The 17,921-nt window shown below is 40.2% G+C and overlaps 1 protein-coding gene across 2 annotated transcripts in view; it reads right to left on the bottom strand.

Moving 5' to 3' along the window:
• The window catches only part of HS3ST5 (heparan sulfate-glucosamine 3-sulfotransferase 5), a 249,101-nt gene that overhangs the window by 24,161 nt on the left and 207,019 nt on the right, over positions 1-17,921 (bottom strand). The gene's annotated exons all lie outside the window — the stretch shown is intronic.

Below are 17,921 nucleotides of genomic sequence, written 5' to 3' on the forward strand. Positions count from 1 at the left end.
GTATTCACATGTCTATCTACTTCAAGAATGTTTCTATCAAGATTTTATTACAAATGCCAATACTGAGTTATTTAGGTGGAAACAGTGACAAATACTTTCCATGTAGGGGGAAAATAGTATTACATCCATTTCAGGGGGTCTAATTATAACATCACTTTCTATTTTAGTCCTTATTTATTTTCCAGTTGTTCAGGGGTTGGGTAGTATTTAACAGTGAAACAAGCAGTGCCCCGGTGTGTAATTAAGGTTTTCTTGTAGGATTAATAAGTCATGTCTCATTAGCCCCACTGAACTAGAGGTATTAATCTTCACCTTGGCATTCTAATCTTGAAATAAGTTTGTGGATCGAGTATTGAAGTGTGTTGAGCAAACAATTTGATGAAAGTCACCAAGTCTTCAGATGCCAGTCCCATATTATTGATTGAAATGCATTTCCATATAGAAATGCTTAGATGTGTCTTTTCAGATGTATTAAGTAAGGATCTGGAATGAGCATCAGAGGCCTTTCCCAGCAAAGAAAGTGTCTTTGCATTTTTCCTGAGTTACCTGTTTTTGTCTATGACAGACTTTTTGTTTTCCCACATTGGGGAAGCATGTAGCTTCTCTGAGTCTTTGGAGGAGAATTTTGATGAGGCCAGAGCACAGCAGCCATGGAGAACTCCTGTTCTTTTTCTGTTAAAGACACACAGAAGGTTATCCTATGCACAGCTGTTGGCAACTTACTCTGAGAGGAGTGGGCTCAGTTTCATAGTGATACGGCAGATGTCAAAACAATTCACTTCTAAACTCTTAGTTAAAATCATCCTTGACTTGTCTCTTTGTTTCCTAAAATAACATTGATTCAATAGGCAAAAGAATAGTCAGTGAAGAAAATATTAAAAGCCAAGTGTCATCTCTTTGATCCTCAATCATGCCTTTGTAAAATTAGAGACCTGGGCTAGATAATCTCTTAGGCCCTCCCATTTTTAAGATTCACAATGCTGTCAATATAGTGGTATAATTCATGCCTCGCCCTTTGTTGTTATATCCCAAGTCCACCACACAAAATGGGTGCTCAACAAATACTTGTTGAATGAATGAATGAATGAAGTGGTGCCTTGAAATACATACGTCATAATAGCAAGTGCTGGCTGAGTCTTTATATTGAACTCAGCAGTAGGAAGCCTCTATTCAAGAAGTTCATTCTATCATTGGGGAAATTAGCTTAAATAACCTGACACTTTGCAAACCTACAGAATATTCTGTGATAAGTGGATACAATGTATGGGGCAGACCCTACACAAGGGCTTAGAGAAGGTCACGAGATCTCAGATACAATTTGGTAGCCATTCTGGTTTTGACAGATAGAAAAATGAAAATAATAAAATGATAAAAATTAATAAATATGTGTATATTTGATAGATGCCAAGTATTTCATATATATGTAAACATATTTAATTCTTATCCTATATAATAAAAGGCTAATATGCAAATTGACCGAACAGCAGAACAACCAATCGCTATGACATGCACTGACCACCATATGCTCAATGCAGGAGCTTGCCCCCTGGTGGTCAGTGCGCTCCCACAGGGGGAGCACCCCTCAGCCAGAAGCTGGGCTCACGGCTGGCAAGCACACTCCGCGGCAGTGTTAAGGATGTCTGACTGATGACTTAGACCCACTTCCCACGGGTCTAAGCTGTCAGTAGGACATCCCCTGAGGGCTCCTGGACTGCAAGAGGGCACAGGCCGGGCTGAGGGACCCCTCCCCCCACCGAGTGCACGAATTTCATGCACCAGGCCTCTAGTATTACTAGGAGATTGGTATGATTTTCTATATTTTACACATAGTGAACTTGGAGAAGTTTAATAACTAGTCCAAGGTCACAGAGCTAACAAATGGAAGAGGAATTTGAACCCAAAACTGACTCGTTTAGAAAACCATGATCCTCCATAAGCTACCTGGACAGGAGGTGCACTGGGTCATGGGAGAACTGGAGTCCCAGGTAGAATACTGACTCTCTTATGAAGCTGTTACAGTGAATATGCGCTTGCCTACCCTCTTTACTTGCCCATCCCTAGGAGCCTGGAAAAATCCTCATACATGACCTCGTACCTCTTTTGCCCTTTGGGATTTTCTTTACTTGGATGCTTTCTGTCTGCCCTCTCTGCTTATCTCACCTTTGATATTTACATTTGCTCATGCTAGCCAACCTGGGTTGACTCTGGGGATTAGTTTTGACTTCTAGGATATAACAACACTGTTTGTTTTATCTACTTTCTCCCAGTTTCTGGCTTTGATGTGTCCTTTATCTTCTGAGCTCTGTTATGGATACATCTCGTCTTTCTCCTCTTCTGATATATACATCTGGCTCCCCCTCATTCATTACCTGGGCTACGCATTCTGCAGTTTCTATTTAGTGTGACTGAGGACATGCATGACGAGAGGTCATAGACAGTTCAAGCTGAGGGTACAGTGTGAACGGAGATAGGAAACAGAAACAGGACTGTCTAGTGTAGGGACCAGGAGGAAACCATTTGGGGGATGTAGAGATGATTTGTATTAACGAATAGAAGTAAGATTGAATAGAAGGTATTTTAGATAATAGACCTTCTAAAAAGCCAGACTTAAGTGTGTATAGATGGTAGTGTAAGAAACTGAAAAAAGAAACTGCTTGTTAAAAACTGTTTATGTAGAAGAAAAATTCAATTTTGAATAGTACTAACAGAAAGGTGAGGAAATGCTAGAGTAAGAACACCAGGCAGAGGACTGATGCTGATTTATTCAGACATGAGGCAGTAACAGCTTGCCCCAGGGTGGAGAGGTTGTATAAATGGGGAAAAAGTGGGGAGTAGAGCTGATATTTTGAAGAAAGGGTCATTCAGATTTGGAAAAAGAGTGGGTATAATATATGACATTTTAGGATTATCTCTAGTTTTCAAAAAATCTTGGTTTCTTGGGGGAGGTCAAGAAGAGGTGCCCCTCCCCCCAAAAAGGATTTTGAGTCATTTTCAATTGTTCATTAAATATTCACATACAATCAAACACATATGGACAGGAAAGTAACCAGCAATAATACAATGCTATTATGATGTCATTTAGTATGAAGTATACTTGGGTTTTGCTCTTTCATAATTTCCAAACTATGAACTGAGATTTCTCAGAGGCATATGAGACTCTGAAGAACAATTTTTTTATAAAAAAATGAACACTATAACCTTTCCTGAATGGACGCTGAAGATCAGAAAGAATGAAGTTGCTCCTCCCCACTCTCATGTAGATATTTTCAGGACAAATATTCTTATTCTAATAATTCTGAGCTAGTATAATGATGGTCAAGTTATAGTAGAATGGAATTTTCCTGAGTTGACAGAAGTAAAGGCACCCAGAACTTTCACATTTTAAAACACTACTAAACAAGGCTCATGTGATGGGCAGTTGGATTGCTCCCATGGTACTTGGGCCCTGACATTCATCATCTCCTCCCCTTGAGTATGGGTGGGACCTATGACTCCGTTCTAGCCACTAGAATTTGGCAAGGGTAATGGAATATCACTCTTGTGATTTTATTACATTACATCCAACTCCGTCTTGCTAGCAGGTTTGCTCTAGTGTCTCTGTTGCTGGCTTTAAAGAAGGAAGCTGCCACGAACCCACAGCTGCAAGAAGATGAATGCTGGCAACAGCCACATGAGCAAGGGAGCATGTCCTTCCTAGCTGAGCTTCCCGATGAGAACCAAGCTCTGGCTGACACCTTGACTGCAGCCTTGGGAGACCTGAGGCAGAGAACGCAGCATGCCCAGGCTCAGATCCAAAGGGATGAGGAGATAATAAATGTGTGTTGTTTTAAGCTGCTAAGTTTGTGGGAATTTGCTACACAGCCTAGAAAATGACTAAAATTTACTTTTGCTCCTTCTCGCTTATTGGATCTATACACTAGTGATTAGTGCTTCTGTCTTCCAGGCACCATGCCGAAGGCCTAGGAGTCATTCTGGGCTTCTTTCCAGACCTTATGCCTAATATCTAACCATTCTGCACAGTCTGTGATCCTATATTCTGCCTAGTTCTTTTCCATGCTTCATACCCTCTAATATAGTGAAATTCAGACTATACAACTCTTATCTTTCTTCAGGGCTGAAGGCTATGAGATGTTCACGTGAGCTCACTCTCAAGGGCAAGGGTAAATAACCCCCAATAAAACTGATTGGATGCTGAGCTGAGGCAGGGAGGTGCCAGGGCCTTTGCTCAGACCCCAGTTAATTCCACTGTTGCCTGGGGCATTGATGGCCCAGAAATGATCTCTACTATAGAGGCCCTTGTACAACTTGTCTACCACCTCTCAACATTTCCTGCCTGGACAAAATGTCTCTGATTTGGATCTTATTCTTTCTCAAATTTATTCTCTGTCGTTAGACTAATTTCTTTTATTTATTTATTTTTTGAGAGAGAAGAAGAAAAGAGAGAGAGGGAGAGGGAGAGAGAGAGAGAGAGAGAGAGAGAGAGAGAGAGAGAGAGAGAGAGAGAGAGAGATCAATTTGTTGTTCCACTTACTTATGCATTCATTGGTTGATTCTTGTATGTGCCCTGACCAGGCATTGAACCCACAACCTTGGCATATCAGGATAGCCCTCTAACTAGCTCTGCTACCCGACCTGGGCCTAGAATCATTTCCTAAAACCCAAACCTGACTATCTCACAACCTTTCCACTGGTGTTCAGGATAAATTCAAACTCCTAAGTGTAGCCCCCAAAGCCTTCCATAGTCTGGCTGGCCCTGGCACATCTCTGGGTCCACTGCTTATGCCAGTGACACTGATAGTTTCTAATATAGTTTCCAGGGCACATTCATGCTATTTTCATCTTTCTATGCATGTTGAAGTTGTTTTCACCATGATGAATATTCTCCTCCATCATTTCTTAGTCTGACTTCACCTCATCTTCTAAGGACTTAGGGGATCCCATTGGAAAAGCATCAGAACTACCTGAAATTGCTCACTTTATCCAAGGGCCATCACTCTCCAGCCCATCTTCAAATCTTCACTGTAACTAATAGTAATGTTAGTAAGTTTTAAACATGCTGCATGACTGCCTCAAAGATAATGCAGTCTAGGTGTCATTTCATATACCTTTTTCTTTGGCCAGGTGAAAGTATAATAAAGATATGCCTCTGTTTAACAATAATATTAAAACTAACCTCTATTTGGGAAAATGTGTTTTTACAATTTAATATTTAATTTCCAATGATGATGTTTTTCACAGCATATCTCGGATTTTTTCTGAGATAATTGAGAAGTTCACAAGAGAAGAAACTGGTCATTTGAATTACTAGAGATAATTATTATGATTATATTTTTGATGCCAGAAACATATACAACATATGTGAGACATGAAAAGAAGTCCAATTGGGTTTAAAAATGGGGGTCTGTGTGGGGGTGAGAAATCAGCAAAATATGTTTAGGTAACCAAACTGGTCCAAGTAGTTAGTAAGGAAAAGAAAGAACTAACTTTATTTTTTAGTTTGGAAATTTACTAGGAATACAAGTGCCACTAGGGGGCTCCCTAATATTCTACAATTGTTGGGAGACTTGATTATCACAGCAAAGGTAATAGAACCGTGGTCGGCAAACTGCGGCTCGCGAGCCACATGCGGCTCTTTGGCCCCTTGAGTGTGGCTCTTCCACAAAATACCACGGCCTGGGCGAGTCTATTTTGAAGAAGTGGCGTTAGAAAAGTTTTAGTTTAAAAAATTTGGCTCTCAAAAGAAATTTCAATCGTTGTACTGTTGATATTTGGCTCTGTTGACTAATGAGTTTGCCGACCACTGTAATAGAATAATGAATAAGAGAAGCATTGATCAGACCATCAAACCTCAGAGGGAAGGTAGGGGAGGGTGGGGTTAAGGGGGTGAGATCAACCAAAGGACTTTTATGCATGCATATAAGCCTAACCAATGGACACAGACACCAGGGGGGTGAGGGCATGAGTAGGGTGTGGGGTGGGGGTGGGGGGTCAATGGGGAGGATAAGGAGACATATGTAATACCTTAATCAATAAAGAAAAAAATGCTCTGTAATTTAAAGAAAATTCCATAGTAATATTAACATTTGCATGTTTGTATAAAGCTTGAAAATGGAACTTTATTATTTTAAGGGTTGCTAGAGTTAAAAACGTATTTATGGTAAATAACTTAGCAATACAAATGTAAATATGCACCCGATCAAGAAAGGCATAATGTGCTTCACTGAACTCAATTTCTTTGGTGTAATAAAAGGGAAAAAAAAACCCTTCATTTAGTTTTGTGATTACTTTTCTTCCTGAGTAATATACAACAAAAAATATTAAAATTTTACCATCTGAATTATTCTGTCATATTTATTGATATGAGATATCTATCTACTTAGCTACCATCTATCTATTGGATATTATATTGTTTAACTATATTCAACAGAATATTCAGAATAAAAATGTAAATGATAAATACTTATATATTACTATTTAAAGGAATCTATGAAAGGCTTTATCCTGTGTAAATGTGCTTAAGAGGAAGGGTAACTTTTATTATATTAGGATATATTTGATTTATTGTTCTAAGGCATGTAAAATGCAACACTTTAAAACTTTCCTCAGTAATATTAAATCATATTTATGACAAAAACATCATTATTAGGAAAGGAAAAATTGGAATTTAGCATCTTTTTATAGGGTATATTGATTCATGTTTGTTCCACAAACTTTCAGATATGTTCAGATTATGAGTACTGTGTTATATATTATTTGCTTCAATTCTTGTCAAATGTTGTGAGATGACTATCTGAAAATTCCACATAGAACTGTATTTGGTGAGAAAGAGAAGGCAATTTTCCATAGCTTTCCTTCCTTTTCCTTAAAAAAAAAAATCAGAGTATAGTATATATTCTCATTTTTTGTGTTCCATCTCATACTTTTAATTCCCCACTAAAAATGTAAATATATATATTTAAAATTAACTCTATCCTTAATGGAGAAATAAAAAAAGCAGTGACAAAATTTTGTGGGCTAGCAAATAATTCATTCTTATTTTTATTTTCTATCTTTTTTCCTGCAAATAAAAGACAAATGTGTGACTTGTGTACAGACATTTACTTGTCTGCCCTTTTACTGGTACTTGAAAAAACAAAGCAAGGAAAGGATGGAAATTAAATATTAGCATTGTTTTCTAACTTGGACTTTTACTAAGCAACTAAAGAACATACTAAAACATTTATGATAGTATGATAATGTTATTATGATCTTTTGCTTTACCTGAAAGTTTTGGGCTGTGATAATTCTTTTGCTAAAAATTTTTTCTTGAAGCTTAAAACTTAAAAAACCAACCAAATAAAAACCTTCAGTTTAATAACTGAAGTAAAAATCAGGAGATCAATTAGTTTGTTAAATGTATATGTTTAGATAATATATTTGAAAATACTAAGTGGCTACTAAATCTGGAAACACAGGCAAACATATAATGAATAATTTATTGGTATTCTATTGCATATATATGATAAATTAATATTATCTATGTTTCCAGACTTTATGGCCATTCTCAAATCATTTTATCTCATTGTCTCAAGTGTATGTATTTGAAAATGATATTTATGTGTCTGAGCATGAGAGCAAGGCAAATGAATGCATATATTAAACAGCTATATAAAGTACCAGAAGAAAGGAAAAACATTTTTCATTCTGAATAATATGTTCTGAGTTGCTTTGAACTTATCCTAGAATGAATAATTGCATAAGGCCATTTGTATGTATTTTTAAAATTTTTCATTTCAGTGTGAAAAGTGGCTAAATAATTTAATGTCATAGGGATGGCTCGCTCATCTTGCATTATATATAGATTTAAATAAATGTATGACACATGTGTGTATGCATGTATAAATATTTGTAGATTTTTTTCCTTGAGCAGTTAAGAAATTATGCTTTGTTAGCTGCACAATGAACTTAGTATGATATCTATTTTTACTAAGCTTACTATCCTGTTGGAGATACTTAAACATATATCAATGGTAAGTAATAATACAAGTTATGGCCCCAGCTGGTTTGTCTCAGTGGATAGAGTGTTGGCCTGTGGACTGAAGGGTCCCAAGTTAGATTCTTGTCAAGGGCACATGCCCTGGTTGCAGACTTGATCCCACATGGGGGCACGTGCAGAAGGCAGCCGATCAATGATTCTCTCTCATCATTGATGTTTCTATGTCTTTCCTCCTTCCTCTCTGAAATTAACAAAAATATATTTAAAAAAACCCTTAAAATAACAAAAACCCCAAAACAAACAAAAAAAATACAAGTTATGGCAGGAGGCAACCCAGTCAGGAGCTGGTCTAGAATCATCAAAGGCAAAGATCTCTGGGTCTGTTCTGGTTTTCCAGGCCCAGGAAGGGCTGCTCTGGTAGGCTCCACAGGGAACTGATGGAAGATCAGTTTGCTATCAAAGTACACATGTCCAGCCAGCTACCTCTGTTTTGAGAACTACAGGTTAATTGTAACTGTTTTAAGACAGCATCCCTAAATCTGGAAATTCCATCTACTTAGATCATTTGTCACTTCGTTTGTTACTAGCAAAGTAACGGGCTGTCTTCTGAAAGTTTTTGCTACATATTCCTCAGTTTTAATTCAGGACATTCACTATAAATTATCTCATCATAATATTTCCCATTTCCTTGAGGTCTATTTCAGATCCTTGTTTTTCTTTTAATCTAGAGGCCAAGATATACAGATCATAAAATCTAGAAAATATCAAAGGTCATGAAGTAATCACCAAAGGTTAATCAATATGCAATATAGAGTTCTTATCATGTGTCTGTGCCTAAGGCGAATGAATCAACCTAAGTGGATTTAACTCTCTAAATCTATATCACAAACTACGCCATGGATAGTTTATGAAAGGTCATGGATGACCCTTTCCCTTAGCACTTTATTAGGGTCTTCTCTAATCTCAATAGTTGATCCCAAATAATCCACAGATATTGGCCGGTGATGACCTCCCTCCTCTTCCATATTACTATTTTTCATTCTAATTGCCCAATATCAGAGTCTACGCCTTCTTCCAGCTGAATCATGAAGTATGGCCTTACCTAGGCAGCTGACCCCATCCCCCTAGATCTGACCTAAACCTGCATGGTTATTATGACTCTTGGCCTTTTCTTATACTGTTCGTCAATATTTATAAGCACTGCATTCTATGGATAAAGCAGAGCTCATGAAATTATTTCTAAGAGAGAAAAATATGGGTAGTTTTCCTACAGGCTGAAAAAGAAAGGCTCCAACTTCATGGTTCATATCCTAATATATTTCACTTTCTGTCCTATATTATGGCTGTCTTTGAACAGAATTTTCTAAAATAAGCATATCCTTCTAAGACGATTTATTTGGAGACAGATGGGGTGAAAAGTCCTAGTGTATGTATGTGTGTGTTATGAGCCACGTACAAAGAGGGCGGTGGGCAGGTAGCTGTGCATGGATCCACACCCTTCCCCTTGTACACATCTCTCTTAAACATTACATTCTCTTTTTCATTTTATTCCTGGATAACGGAACTCTGGGCCATTTTCTCTGAGCAGAGGTTGCGGGCGATGGAGTAGCATCCTACCATACCTCAGTTAAAGAGGAAAATTTGATGTCTGGACATGTGTAGTCTTGTGGAAAGGAACCTATTTCACTCATAGACAAGAGCAGTAGTATGGCTAGCAATATTTCCCCAGAGATGGTCTGATTTAAAAAAAAAAATCAATACCAACTCTTGACACATTTTCATTTACATCAGCGCATGGCTTTCAGTCAGGGCACAAATCAATAGGCAGCTTTTAACACCGCCCAACTATTTCTTCCTGTTGGGCTCCGGGCAGGCCATTTGACGTTAACATACCGCGTTTCTTGGGGGAGGAAGTTGAACGTTTTTTCCTGTGACTAATCACAACAGCCTAAACTGGAGCATTAATCACATGACGTTTTCTTCATCACCACTTACAGCCAATTGACTTTTTACTTAGTGAGAGCGTTTGAAGGAGGCGACAGTTGTTCTAAGGGGGTCAAGAGTCAATGGGAAGGAGAAATATTTAGTTCAGAATCATATATAGTACGTACATGGTTTCTAAAGTTGACACCATGCCAGACAGTTCTTACAAATAGTTGCCTCATCATTTTGCAAGTAGGGTCTCACAGACAAGACGGAGAAAAATATTTTTTTTTAAATTGCTAAGAGTCATAGCATTTGGATTGAACAGAGTTTGTGCCTTTCTATAAACTACTAGTAAAGGCATATCCTGGGTCATTAGCAGTTGACAGAGTGTTTCTCTAACTTTTGAAAGTGAATTCTTTTTCTTTTTTCTTAAGCTAGCATGAAAATTCATTTAGGTCTGAGCCATGTGAGATTGGTATCCTCTGCAGTATTGGCAGTCTCACCTATGTGTAATATCTACGTCATTACTGCAGCTACTCAGATTTCTAAATAATGAGTCACATGCTTACATCATTCAGAAGCCACACAGAGGTTATCAAGCTGAATAAGCAGAGACTCACAAAGGTTTACAACATATTTATCTAGGGCAATTCCAAAGCACAAAAATATGGAAAGGCAACCTCCTCTATTGCCGTCTATTTCTATTATCCCCAGACAGCAATGATGTCTTCTTAGAGCAGTGCTCCCCTAGGACACTGGTGTCCTCAGATACTCCATAAAAAGGGACTATGGGGTAAAATCACTTTGAGGAATGATGCGTTTGGAGCTCCCATCTTGGTGATTTATAGCGCCTATGAGTATATCCAAGGCTCTAAAAACATCTTCAGGGAAGAAGACTGTATTTACCGTAGCATTTCCTCTCTGGTAGCATTTCCTCTCCGTTCCATAACCACTCTGGCTTAGAAGTAGTTGCACATCACCCCTTCTACCTCAGGACTCTGGTATTCCTGGAACATAAGCTAGTTCTGGAACTTCTGCATTTGGTGCTGAAATGGGAGCCGATCTATAGATCTGGAGGGGCTTATTGCTGTTTGTCTCCTACCCAACCCCCTGGATGTTTTGAATACGACCATGATGAGTCCCCTATGCCTTAGGTACCTGGGGATAATCTTACCATGATGGAGAAGGGTGCAGACCCTGGTAACTTGAAAGCAGGAATAAACCTTGATGGCAGTAATTATAGCCTAGGAAACAAATGTGGGACCCTCTGGCCTGAAGAGTTTACATGGTCGCCGTGTCCCCTTCTAGAATGATCAGTTTATTGGATATTGAATATTGAATGCTGTGCCCAAAAGTCACACAATATAACTTTACTTCAAACTCCGTCATTAAAATTATATCATAATGGCAACATGTTGAGCTACAGCTAAGGCTCTGTAAGGACGTTAAAACCCGGGGTGGTGAGCATGCACTTCAGAAGAGCCTGCCCTTCGGAACACGAAGCTATGCCAGTGTGCCTGCCTTTCCTCCGGCGAACACAAGTTACAGGACCCAGATAAAACCCCAGATAAAAATATTTCTTGGGACTCCACACTTCCAGATGACTTTAGTTATTGTAAGGAGTTTTCAAAATAAAATTCTCATTCACGTTAAGTTAAAAACCAACATGCACTTTTTAGGAAGAGAGTGATGATATCTGAAAAAGGACCAAACAGCCATTGCCAGACCTTGAATGGCTTCCATTTCTACCCTGTTCAGTCTCAATGACTTGCCTGGATTTTAAGGCCTTTGTCTCCATCAATGTTTACTAAAGCATAATATGAAAAACTTTTTTTTTTTTTTTAAGGTGTGAATTTATTTTAATACTAGAGGCCTGGTGCATGAAATTCATGCACGGGTGGGGTCCCTAAGGCCTGGCTGGTGATCAGGGCCAATCAGGTTCCCTGCCTCCCTACCTCCCCACCTCCTTCTTCCCTTGCCGCCTGTGTCCACCACCACCCACCCCCGGTTCCCTGTCCCAGCCCAGGGCTGGTCCCAATTGGGTGATCGGGGCCCTCCGGCTGGGGGGAGGGGCCAACTGCCACTGCAGTGGGCCAATTGGGGGGACCTAGGAGGTTGTCCACTGGCCCCCAGGAGGGAGCCAGGCCTCGGACCCCCTGGGAAAGGGGCCGTGTCTGCCGCCACCCACCTCTGGTTCCCCATCCCAGCCCAGGGGCCCGGCCCCAATTGGGGCCTGCTGACTTGGGGGAGGGACTGGGAGGTTGGCTGGCAGGCCCCATCAGCGATCGGTGCCTGCGGGCTGGGGGCAGCTCCTGCATTGAGCGTCTGTCCCCTGGTGGTCAGTGTGCATCACAGCGACTGGTCGTTTCATTGTAACAGTTGCTTAGGCTTTTATATATATAGATGGATTGTAATTATATAAGAAGCATACCAATCAACCTCTGATTTTATGAGTATTACTTTTGTAGGGTGAGGATTAAATAGACACACATATACACAAAAGGTGAGTTGATTTATGGAAAATAATATTAAGTAAATAATAGTGTAGGTGGTATGGAGTAGCTCATAGAAGGTTATTGCAAAGGGCTCATGTTGAGGACCACAACTCCACACCACAGTGCCTAGTCGACTCGGAAACAATCAGTAATTCATTACTTGTTGGTTGACTATATTCTTTTAAAAAAAATTTTGTTTATGTGGGTTATATTTATTGATCTTTGCCATATTCCATGTTAAAAGTGAGAACATTGAAATACTTATTTAAAAAACCAAACATACCCATTATATGTCAGCACAAACATCACTTGATGAAAAGTAACTATACTTTTCAAAATATAGTATTTAAAAAAAAAATATTTTATTGATTTTTTTTACAGAGAAGAAGGGGGAGGGATAGAGAGTTAGAAACATCGATAAGCTGCCTCCTGCACACTCCCTACTGGGGATGTACCCTAACCAAGGTACATGTCCTTGACTGGAATTGAACCTGGGACCCTTCAGCCCGCAGGCCGATGCTCTATCCACTGAGCCAAACTGATCAGGGCTCAAAATATATTCTTAACGTCTTAGTGCTGTTATTTGCAAAGCACTGCTACATATTGTATCCCTTTTGATATTTAAAATAATCCTGACATTCAAAGGGGAGAAAATGATTAAACCACAGAGATTTTTATAAGTTATAAAAATCCTTTGACAAGCAAGTGACACAGTTTGGGACTTAACTCAGTTCCTCTGATGTTTAGTCTGTGTGGTGTATTTGGAAAAAATAATACCAGCTAGAAAACTACATGCACTCAGATTTGCAAACAGACACTTCTTCCCTTTCACCACTGTTGACTAATTATGAGTTAAAGTTACATCTGGAGAGATACAAACACACACTCATCATCTCCTTTTCTGAGCATAAGTAAATGTTTAAGTCAGTGGTGGTTGGAATATGGAGTCCAGGTGCCCCATAGCCATTTTACTCTTTGCATTTTTTTCCATCTAGGTTGTTTTAAGCTCTTCCAGAACTGGTCCTAGTTTCCTAGTCTCTCTTGAATATCAAAGAATCCTACACTTGACCTCATCTTAACAGCCACTCTCGGTGCTACTTAGAGCTGATTTTATTCTGGCACTTCACTTGATTTTGTTCAGTTAACTGATAGTCATGAAATATGCAGGCGTTAGTCTTGAAAAGTTAATGTAGCTTCCCCAAAGGCCGACCTGACTTTTTTACACTTCTTTAGAAAGTTTTGAAGAACTAAGATGTGGAACCAAATGCAAAAGAAAAAGAAAAGAAAAAAAGAAAAGAAAACAACAAATAACACCAACCCCCCCCCCAAAAGACAAAACCCCCCAAAAAAACAGGCAACCAAAAAACCCCAAACAACAAATAAAAAAAACAACAACACCTTTTGTTTCAAGTTATCCAAAATTAAGGGTATGTCACAAGATCCACTTCTGTGGCTTTGAATATCCTCCTCCTCAATTCAGTCTTAATTAAAACCTCAGTTTTTGCCACCCTTTGTCCATTCACTTAAAACTGGCAGATTTTTGCCCTGGCTGGTATAGCTCAGTTGGTTGGAGCATCATCCTGTACACCAAAAGGTGGTGGATTTAATTCCGGTCAGGGAACATACCCAAGTTGTGGGTTCAATCCCTGGTTGGGCATGTGTGGGAGGCAACCGTTTGATGTTTCTCTCTCACATTAATGTTTCTCCACCTGTCTCTCTCTTCCCCCCTTTCCTCTCTCTAAATTAATTAAACACACACACACACACACACACACACACACACACACACACACACCAAACAAAAACAAAACAAACAAAAAATCTTTGACAGATTTTCAACAAGTGTGCTCTGGGATACCTGCCCATCTTCACAATTTCTAAGAGGTATGGCTCAGTGGTTGAGTGTTGAGCTATGAACCATGGTTTGATTACCCGTCAGGGTACATGCCTCAGTTTTGATCCCCAGTATGGGGTGTACAGGAGGCAGCTGATCAATGATTTTCTCCCTCTCCATTCCTCTCTCTAAAATCGATAAAAACATATTTTTAAAAAATCCATAGAAAAAGAAAAATGTTTGTGCTAATAACCTGGTGATTTTTTTTAATGGCCTCCTAGTTAAGTGTGAAAGACTCTCATAGCTATCAAGAGTGGCTACATTATGTTGAGGTGATTTTGAGATCAATAGGACAATTGTGAATGAAAGCTTTTGCTTAGTACATGGAAAAATACATTAGGAAAAAGAAGGCAGCAGCTCAAATGTCTTTGGATAGCTTTAGGAGAGTTGAAAAAGCCACATGATCTCTAAAAAGTGCTCCTAAATTTTACTCCAAAAAAGAAGGCAGCAGCTCAAATGTCTTTGGATAGCTTTGGATTTTAGTAAAATTTTAACTAAAGCACATTTGAACTTTAGCTTACCACATAGTAGAGTGGGATTGCTTGGCATTGTGAAGTATGACTTTTCACTTCCTTGAGTGATTAGTAATTAGTTCATTGGTTCTGGTCAGTACAAAGGGCAGCATAATTTTACTGTTTTGTCTGATCAAAGTTTACATTTGTATTTCTGCTATTGTGATATAATATAGATTATATTTTGTATTTATATTCATTTGATCAGGAAACATAACCACAATAACATCTTCCCCCTGTGGAGAAATACTCTTGTCAGCTTAGAAATAATTTTCAAGAATAAAATTTGCTGAAAAGTGCAGACTTCTTTTTCTTTCAGTCACTACTGTCACTGTAAGATGAACCCTACTAGTATATCTGCTGTGATAACTAGCTGATACAGGTCTTAAATTCATAAACAGCTCAGGTAGTTTTCTATGTCAATAAATATTTCTATACACTAATGCACACCTCTCCTTCTATGGACACATCTCATGTTCTACAATTAGAATATTTTTAGAAAATATTTGTTTTTTTGTCTCACAAAACTACTTAGTGAGATCAAGTTAACATTGCATAGAAGATACAGATCATGAAATAGGTTGCACACATGTTCTTTCATAGATGGGCTCTATTCTGTGGCACTAGCAAAATTTACATTGATTAACCAGTAGCTGTAATGTTGTTTTGATCTGAATGTAACAAATCAATTTAACTTGTCACTCTAACTTTTCTTGACTTTGGGGTGTTTAGGGTAAGTAGATATTATATTGCCTGTGGGAAAACACTGTGCTTATAATTAAGCTAAGGAGGTAGTTTCATTAAAAAAAAGAAGAAAATAGGACAAAGTTTTAAGGATAATGGGATTCCCAGAAATGCAAGAGCTGTCCTTACTTGAGTTAAATAAATTGCATTATCATCCATCAGATGACTAATCTAAGAGTAGCCATCTCTCGGTTAAATAGACCTATCAAATGAAATGATAAAATACCATCATTTAGAAGAGAGATAACAAATTAAGAAATACTATTAACAAAAAAACCCTGTGTAGAGTCAGCCCTTCATAAACTTTCCCTGAACTGAATAAACAAAAAAGACTTACATAAAAGAACTCACCCTTCCCTACTCATAATATGTTCTATTTGTATTTTTCTATAAATAAAAGTATAGTAAAAATTACATATAATGGTCATATATCCATATTTTTAACATATTGTCTATAAATACCTCTATTATGCAGTCCATAAAAAATGATGTCCTGATTTGTGACAACTACAGATAAAATGATTGCCCAGAAGACGTGACAAATAGTATGGAAGAATAATTAGGGTGGAATTGAAAGTTTAATTTTGACAAAAACTCCTTGCTAGTTTAGAGCTGAAGCTTATACCTGAATACAGTTTAAGTCTATCCATGAATTCACTTGTTCACAGTAATTATGCAATGTCAGGTACAATGTAAAAGTTGAACATGAAAACAAGGAAGGTTGTTATATATTTTACCAAATCTTACTTTCTGTTACTGGTGCTAAAATTGGAAGACCAGCAGATGGCATATTAAAAATTATTCCATGAAACTCATCTCAGAAATGGCAAAAACATATTGTTACAAATTATATTGAGAAGTAATGGAAAGCAAATATAGTTTATAACCTTTCCCAATGCCCAAATTACTGACTAAAATTGAGTAAGAAATTAAGAAGGAAACACCATGTTTTCCTGGCTATTTTTCCTTCTTATGGGTTTTATTTATTATCTAACCTAATAATACCCAAACATGCAAATTGACCTCACCTTCGCTACGCCCACAGCCAATCAGAGCGAACAAGATGGCGGTTAATTTGCATATGCGGGTGCTGAGCAGCCTGAGTCCTGTAAACGTCCTCCGGACCCAGGCTGCTCAGAGCCTGTAGGCCTGCGCTTAGGTCCTGAGCGGCCTGGGTCCCATAAACATCCTCCGGACCCAGGCGGGATCGCTTAGGTCCTGAGCCGCGGGGACCCCAGAATGCCCCCTGGCCACTGGGAGCCTTGGTGGGCGGGAACATTCCCGCGTCGCCATAGTGATGCGGGAATGTTCCTGCCCCCAAACACTTGCAGCAGTCTGGGGTCTGGGACCTAAGTCACTCAGAGCCTGTAGGCCCGCGCTTAGGTCCTGAGTGGCAGGGGCCCCAGAAGCCCCCTGGCCACTGGGAGCCTTGGCGGGGCGGGAACATTCCCGTGTCGCCATAGCGATGTGGGAATGTTCCCGCCCCCAAACACGTGCAGCAGTCTGGGGTCTGGGAAACATCCTTCAGACCAAAGCCTCTCAGATCGTGTAGGCCTGCGCTTAGGTCCTGAGCAGCCTGGGTCCCATAAACATCCTCCAGACTCAGGCGGATCGCTTAGGTCCTGAGCAGCAGGGGCCCCAGAACGCCTCCTGGCCACTGGGAGCCTTGGTGGGCGGGAACATTCCCGCCCCCAAACACTTGCAGCAGTCTGGGGTCTGGGCCCTAAAGCTGCTCAGAGCCTGTAGGCTGGCGCTTAGGTCCTGAGTGGCAGGGGCCCTAGAACGGCCCCCTGGCCACTGGGAGCCTTGGCGGGGCGGGAACATTCCCGTGTCGCTATGTTCCCGCCACCAAACACTTGCAGCAGTCTGGGGTCTGGGAAACATCCTTCAGACCCAAGCCTCTCAGATCCTGTAGGCCTGCGCTTAGGTCCTGAGCAGCCTGGGTCCCATAAACATCCTCGGGACCCAGGCCGATCAGAGCCTGTAGGCCTGCACTTAGGTCCTGAGGGGCAGGGTCCCAGAATGCCCCCTGGCCACTTGGAGCCTAAGGGTGCAGGCGCCAAGGGGCTGGGTCCCGCAAACATCCTCAGGACCCAGGCCAGTCCGAGCCTGTAGGCCCCTTGCTTAGGTCCTGAGTGGCAGGGTTCCCAGAACGCCCCCTGGCCACTTTGAGCCTATAGGTGCAGGAGCCAAGGGGCTGGGGGCGGGGCGGGGTGGAAACATCCCCTGTCACCATAGTGCCCCCAGCCTCTTGGGAATGCTCCAGCACCAAGAGGCAGTTTGGTTCCACGCCCCCAGCCTGGCGCACATGATGGGGGGCTGGCTGCTGGCCTCTGGGGTGTGTGGAGACCCTTGGGGGCCACCACTGCGTGCGG

The sequence above is a fragment of the Eptesicus fuscus genome, chromosome 10, assembly GCF_027574615.1.
Source record: "Eptesicus fuscus isolate TK198812 chromosome 10, DD_ASM_mEF_20220401, whole genome shotgun sequence".
Lineage (NCBI taxonomy): Eukaryota > Metazoa > Chordata > Mammalia > Chiroptera > Vespertilionidae > Eptesicus > Eptesicus fuscus.